The sequence below is a fragment of the Micromesistius poutassou genome (assembly GCF_964030765.1).
Source record: "Micromesistius poutassou genome assembly, chromosome: 7".
NCBI classification, from domain to species: domain Eukaryota; kingdom Metazoa; phylum Chordata; class Actinopteri; order Gadiformes; family Gadidae; genus Micromesistius; species Micromesistius poutassou.
In genome coordinates, this window is record NC_140277.1 from 7,159,797 (window position 1) to 7,167,296 (window position 7,500).

General features: G+C 46.8%; 1 protein-coding gene across 2 annotated transcripts in view; it reads right to left on the reverse strand.

Annotated features, from left to right (window-relative positions):
• lzts2a (leucine zipper, putative tumor suppressor 2a) overlaps nt 1–7,500 on the reverse strand; it is a 60,611-nt gene that overhangs the window by 21,716 nt on the left and 31,395 nt on the right. For both annotated transcript variants that reach the window (XM_084470378.1, XM_084470379.1), the window contains one exon: nt 628–734. The gene's annotated coding sequence lies outside the window, so the exon portion shown is untranslated. The remainder of the gene's footprint in view (nt 1–627; nt 735–7,500) is intronic.

Sequence of the window (7,500 nt, forward strand, 5' to 3'; positions counted from 1 at the left end):
GAGTGTGTGTGTGTGTGTGTGCGTGCGTCAAAGTGACCGTGACAAGTTTGTTTCCGGACTCTGCGTAGACCAATTCATAGCATTGATCAATGTCTTACAAAGCAGAGAGAACTAAGCAGAGAGAGAGAGAGAGAGAGAGAGAGAGAGAGAGAGAGAGAGAGAGAGAGAGAGAGAGAGAGAGAGAGAGCGAGGAAGGAAGAGCGAGAGAGGGGGAGGCAGAGTTACAGGAACATTCAGACATTCGGAAAGAAAGAGATAGTTAGATAAACAGAGAGACGGACAGACAAAAAGAAAGAGAGAGAGGGAGCTCAAGGAGAAGAGAGAGCAAGAGAGACAGAGAGAACAAGGTAGAAAGAGAGAGAGATAGACAGTGAGGGGGGGAGAGAGAGAGAGAGAGAGAGAGAGAGGGGAGAGAGAGAGAGAGAGAGAGAGAGAGAGCGAGGGGGAGAGAGATCAACAACAGAAGTCAGGAAAAAAAAAAGGGGGGATGGAGGGCGGAGGGCGTGAGTCAGCAAATATTGAAGGTCAACGGTATCAAGAGAAAGCCTTTTGTCTGCCGAAGAATCCTCCTCCCCGCCCTCCCCCCCCGGTCCGGTTCCCTGCTCCGCAACGACGGCCAGCACTCACCTCCTGGAGGTCTGGGGAAGATATGGGGGAGACGCGCGGCTCTCATCCCACGGACCTCACTCCTCCCTTGGGGTGGGGGTCGTCGTCGTACCCTGAGTGGCCCGGGCCTGGAGACACGGAGACACAGGTGGAACACATTGACTCACTCGGGATGAGATCAGACATTCATTTCTGTTGCAGTCATTGGGAAGTTGTATTGAACCCGAGGGGTCGTTCGAATGGGGGCCTGGGGGGGGCAATACCGCCCCCTTTTGGAGGGACACACACATAGCCCTTGAAAAGGAATATATAATATATATAACACACACACACACAGACACACACACAAAGACAAAATGGTGGAGGATTCTCAGATCTGCATCACTTCCTTTCCAAAATATTGACCGGACTCAAGAGTTCAGTTTCCTCCCATCCTGACTTTATTTGACTTTCTCACCTTTCCTGCCTTCCCCTAGTCTCAGTAAATACCCCCTCCTTCTCGTCCTCCTCCCCCTCCGCCTTGTCCTCCTCCCCCCTCCCCCTCCCACCCTCTGGCTCCCCTGGGTGCAGAACAAACAGCTGGGGAGGTAATCCATGCCTTCATCACAGCCTGGTAAGCGATGTGGTATGGGGGGGCTATTGATTCTGCATACCCCCCCCCAGGCTTCACTCCCTCCCTCCCGCCCTCCCTCCCTCTCCCCATCCCTCCATATGCAGGGATAACTTGTTTTCGGCAGGACCCCGAAAGTGTCTCATATTCGGCCGGTTCTAGAGATGCTGAGGGTGCTGTCTGTCCGGAGGCCTGGCTACTGTTACCCATGTTATCCTGATACCCATGTTCCACCATCAGCCCCCTTCTCAATACGCATGCCTGTGGTGGTGGAATAAGAAAAAGAGATGCTTTGAGCCATCCTTGGAAGATAACCCCGTCTGTCTGGGTCGATTCTCTCTGATGGATGTTGTGGTTCCGCTTGATAAGTGGGAAAAGACTGAGAGAATAATTTCACCGTTTTGCATTCATCCAAAGCGACAGAGACCTTTTGAAGCAGCAGGTTTCAAAAGGGTTTTGAAAACTTTTGAATGAGCAGGTATATGGGTGAGCCATTGTGATTAGGAAGACTGTGTGGTGGGTATAGACTGGGGATTAAACCCTCAACCTTTCAGTCTGTAGTCCAACCCCTTAAACACTATCAGACTATCCTTACCCATTCTACATTCTACATAAAAACTGCTTTGAATCAAAATCAAAAAGATTTGAATCAAATGCGACACATCATATAGGCTTAACCTTGTCCCAAGTACTGCACCTTGAGAATTAATAATAATCATTTATTCAGAATAATTTAATATTATTTTCCTAATGGAGCAGAGGGCGATATGGGGAGTAAGAGAAGGGTGGGGTGGGTGGGGGGCAGGGTTATGATGACATCAGAAACCCCCCTCCCCTGATTTCCTCAGAGGACAGATGGTCTAACCCCATCTCTGGGGACCAGGGGCTTCTGGGGGGCGGGGCCGAGTAGGGACGATGTGGGCTTTAGGCTCATTAAGGAGCCCTGTCCGCCTCCTCTCTGCCCTCTAAGTGGTCCCCTCTCAGAGGAGAACATCAACCAGACCCACCAGAGAGGAGGACCTGGGGGTGTGTGGGGGGCATGAGGTGGGGAGGAGGGAGGAGAGACGAGACGAGACGAGGAGCAAAGATAATGAGAGGAGAGGGCTTAAAGGGATCACAATAATTTCACAGTTGGGCTTCACAGGCCTAATTTGATTTAATATTTGACTGGAAAATTTGCATTTGTACCATTTTTCTTTTCCATCACTTTGTGTTGGGGCTAGTTCTGATATAAACCGCACACACATGCATGCACACACACAACCCCCACCACACACACACGCACACAAGGGCACATGCACATACACACACACACACGGTCCCACCCACACACAGTCTGTTACATTATTCCCAAACACATTATACAGTCACGACTCACGGTGCATATGCCCCCACTCCAGGACAGGACACACACACACACACCTGATGAAGTTACACAGACACACGCACCCACACACACACACTTTACTGCTATGACTCACGGTGTCACTCCCATTGAACTGCACAAGAACTCCCAGTGAGGTGCTACATGACTTCAAACCAATTCAAGGTTATATAACTTAAAAAAATAATGACATACAACCGCTCTTTGCCTCTAAACCGCTAGAAGGCTCCGCCGGGCAGCCCTGTGGGGCTGGCTGTCTGAGGAGCCAGCGCATTATTAATTCACTCATATGATCACAGGCTGCATCTGCCCCCGTCCTGCACACAGGTGTCAGCCTTCTTTATCACAACGGACTCTGTGGACATATGTAAGGTGAGGCCGGGGATGGGGACAAGGCAGTGGAGTTGTTGCTTCCTTGTCGGACACTAAACACACTAGTGGTCCACAGAGGGGCGGGGGGGGGGGATGCAAGTGCGAACTCTCTGTTAATATATTAAAAAGCCATGCACGCACACACACGGGAAGTTTATTATAGCATCCTTCAAACTCAAAGGAACACACACACACTAGAAAATGCAAGTTTCTGCTTTTGCTAGCGATAAAGCCATCGCCTCACGCTCCCCTTGCTAAATGCCCCACTGCTTTGCAGTGATAATTCTTCCAAGAAGAGATGGCTACTTTGTCACTGTAATGTCCGCCCTGTGAGGCCTGGTCCACATTCCAGCTTGGGCTTCATTGTGTTTGCACAAGATACATAAAACGTGATTTGCTGCCTCAATTTCTGACTTTAATGCAAAGGGGATTTGGTGGCAGTCAACATCAGAGATGAAAAAAGCAGAGCAAAGCAGTGATCAAATGAATGTCCTCCCTCTCTGATCCGTTGAGACAGAGATACAGAGAGAGAGAGAGAGAGAGAGAGAGAGAGAGAGAGAGAGAGAGAGAGAGAGAGAGAGAGAGAGAGAAAGAGATACACAGAATAGAAACACAGGAAACAGATCAAAGACATGGCTTAATCAATGACCTCTAGACCTAAAACTGTACAGAAATAAAATGTGATTAATGGAGGGTCATCTTAAAGGCCATGACAGTTAGATCCATTTACTGCACACATTCAGGGTAAACCCCCCTGGCATTGTTGGTGACCACAGCTCTGCTAACTGTGCACAGCGTTGGTTGTAGTACCAGCTGCGGCCACAAGAGGGAAGGATTGGGGCTAGTGTAAATTCAAACACCGTTTGATGATTTGGGAATAACACATACGTGATGTTTCCATGAAAAACAATAGACTCAAACCAATTATTATAACTGTTAGTAAACCATTAATGACCTGTGAATTTCTTTCCAAAACACGCTCACGATAAGGAACTCATCACACACTGCACTGTATCCTTCCCTGGAGTGAAATCTATAATCGATAAACTCCCATCTAACTCTTTAACTCCCTTTTTCCACTAGGCCTATGAATCCATAAAACATGTCTTTAACCATCATAGTCTGTGTCCGGATGAAACAAGACGAGATTCCATCACAGGGCAGAGGGTAACAGTGCTAGTAGTGGTGGGTCAAATATCTCTTCTAGTGATTCTAGAGAGTGAGGTTTGCAGATGCTGAGACAGTATACTGTTAACCACTGATAGGAGTGATCACTGGAGCAAATTTTGTCTATTTTTTTGCATTCACGCATCTAGTACAATACGCTTTTATCCAATATTCTAGCATTTGTATCGAGTCATTTTATGAATGAGCAGGTATCTTGCTCAAGGATGACTACGGGTCAACCCAGAACCTTTTACCTGGGACAGCCTATCCTGGCCTTTCTTCCGCATGTTAATTTCATGAGCTAGCAGGCAGTTTCCAGTTGGTAGCAGAGAAAAGGAACAAGTGAAGTGGACGTCCCGAATTGAAAAAGAGAACCAAAAACAGAGGACAAGAAAAATAAACTAAATTTTTCCGATGAAGAACTCCAAACCACTTCCATGTCCTCAAGCTTTCGCTCGTTCTTTGGATAAAGGTCTCTCTTCAGTGCCAGCATACGTTCCATGTTAAAACACTTCTGGGAAGTTTGGGGGAACACTTTATCTGTATAATTCAAAACCTTTACCTCCCTCTCTACCTCCACCTACCTGTGGCTTGATTTCAATCACCCCAGGAATGCGAGGATATCTGAGAGCAGCTCTAGGGGGGCATTTTATCTGCCAAACCCTCCTGGAATAGATTTCTACTTTTCTCTCAAACCACTTTCTAGAGTGAGTGTGGTCGACCGTCTTTCTTGAAATTAACTTCAAACTTTTCTCACTGCAAGCAACTGTGGCAGGTGGCAGACATTTTCTATCCACCTCTCCTGATGAAACTACACCCACCAAGATAAGTCCCCGGACCACTTTCCACTGCCAATCAAAACCAGAGGTCTGCTATTGATCCATATAGGTCTGCTGTCTCTTTCGCTCACCTCGAAGAGCCTTGGAGCATTGCACTGAGGAACTACTGTATATTAGCCTAGCAACATGCTATTCTAGGTTTGTTGGCTAATCTAGATATAAAAGCAGAGACCCACACTTCTGTCTTTATATATATTTATATATGTATATATATATATACTGTGTATATATGTATGTATATATATATATATATATATATATATATATATGAGCACCTTCAAACAGCAAACTAAAACTGAAACAACAACAACATAGCTTGTTGTTGTTTTGACTTCCTCCACACAAATGCCTGTGTGTACTTTGCTTGCATTGCATGGACAAAAAAAACTATCTGTGTCGATCGGGCAAGGTGAGCCTCTGGCGGTGACAAAATAACGTGTGTGTGTGTGTGTGTGCCTGGAACCATGAATCAACTCAACACACACACACACACTGGCTCCTCAGTGGCGACCCTGCCCCTGGCCCACGATCACTCACTCCCTGTGCAGCAGGTCGTGTAGAACTCTACCGATATAAACTTTCGCGGGCAGGAATAGGCGTGATTAATATGCTTGCGCAGCCCAAAACGACAAATAAAAACAAAGGTTGCAGTTTTTTTTCCCGCTGCGCACCAGAGGGATCAGCATTGAGCCGAGGAACACCAGCGCTGCCACTTTCACCAAAGTACCACGGCGGTTACACGGCCGAGAGTGTGTGTTGGCGAGGCTTATGTGTGTGTGTTGGTCGTCCCGCCCTCCAGGAGACACGATAGACAACGGGGCTACACCGTAAACTATGGGCTGTGTTACAACCCAATCCCAATCCCCCCCCCCGCTTCCGTCCATTCGTATGTCTGTCTGTCTGTCGCTCTGTCTGCCAAACTCTCTTGCTACACATGTTCTACCTGCACGTTTACCTGCATCCCGCGGCTGGATGTGTGTGTGTGTGTGTGTGTGTGTGTGTGTGTGTGTGTGTGTGGCAGAGAGTAAGGGAGTGGAGTAGAGGAATTAGAATAATTATGCAAATCCAGTCCTTGAGAAATCTAGGATACGAGGATACGAAGTTCTTCACACAAACTGGAGGGAACATTATGTAAGTTGCATGGCATTCTGGTGTGTGTGTGTGTGTGTGTGTGTTTGTGTGTGTGTGTGTGTGTGTGTGTGTGTGTGTGTACTGATGCTCTGTTATCAATGATATGGTTTCAGTGTGTGTGTGTGTGTGTGTGTGTGTGTGTGTTTGTGTGTGTACTGAAGCTCTACTATCATTTATATGGTTTCAGCGTGTGTGTGTGTGTGTTTGTGTGTCTGTGTATGTGTTTTTCTGTGTGTGCTTGCGTCTGTTTCTGTGTGTTTTTTTGTCTGTTTCTGTTAGGCGAGTGTGTGTCAGTCTGTGTGTAAATGTTTGAGCATGCATGTGTGTGTACGTGGGTCCTCTTGAACAGACCCCTTTTTTCCTCAACCATCAGCACACAGATGCACACGCAAACACACACACATACACACACACACGCACCTACACACACTAACACACTTTTAACCTCCACCACAGGCAATACACCCAACACACCAATATTTGCGTGACTGTCAGCCTTTTGTGTAAGATTTTACTGTGTGTGTGTGTGTGTGTGTGTGTGTGTGTGTGTGTGTGTCTGCGTGTGTGCATGTGTGTGTGTGTTTGATGGAGCTGATAGTGACATGAGGAATGTCATGGATGCTGAGCTGGGCTGGGTGCAGGAGTACTAACTCAACAGCTGGGATCAAACTATAAATAGACTTTATCTCCTCCACCTCCTCCCCCAATACTCCATCCATATGATTTCTCTTTCTGCTCCCGCTCTGCAAGCTTCTGATGTGTCGGGCCATTCCCCTCTGGCCTTGTTTCATGATGTGCTCCCACCTACACTCCCTCAGGCTGTTGAACGGAGAGCCATCCACATGGCTTGAGGCTTCCCCTTGGGTAATAGGACCTAAACCAACAGGCAGCTTGACCAAAATCACAGTTGTATTGCAGGTCCTTGAAGGTTTCCATTCTGTGCTATAAACTATAAATACATTTATAAATATGAAATATATGAATGTCAATATTCATAAAGAAATATTCCACTTGTCTTTCAGATTCCTTTAGCTACTCTACTCTCTGTCTTTGTTCTTTAGAAACGTAGTCCTGCAGTGCTTAGAGTTTGTATAGCGACCCCACTATTGATTGTATGCTATGATTGTGAGCAGCCTCACTTGTAATCCGCTCCGGAGAGAAGCGTCTGCTAAATGGCTAAATGTAAATGTGTCTGATAAGGTCAAACCTCATCTAGATCAAGGGAACCATTTTAAAGCAGCCTTCTTATCAGACAGACGGGAAGCCGAACTTCAAACGCACGGAGAAGAAGGAGAAAACAAGGACTCGTCTGAAATATAAAATGGCAATTAGGCCAATGGCAATGTTGACATTTTACAGTGGAAGCGTAGGGATGAGAGACTCGTTTGGGA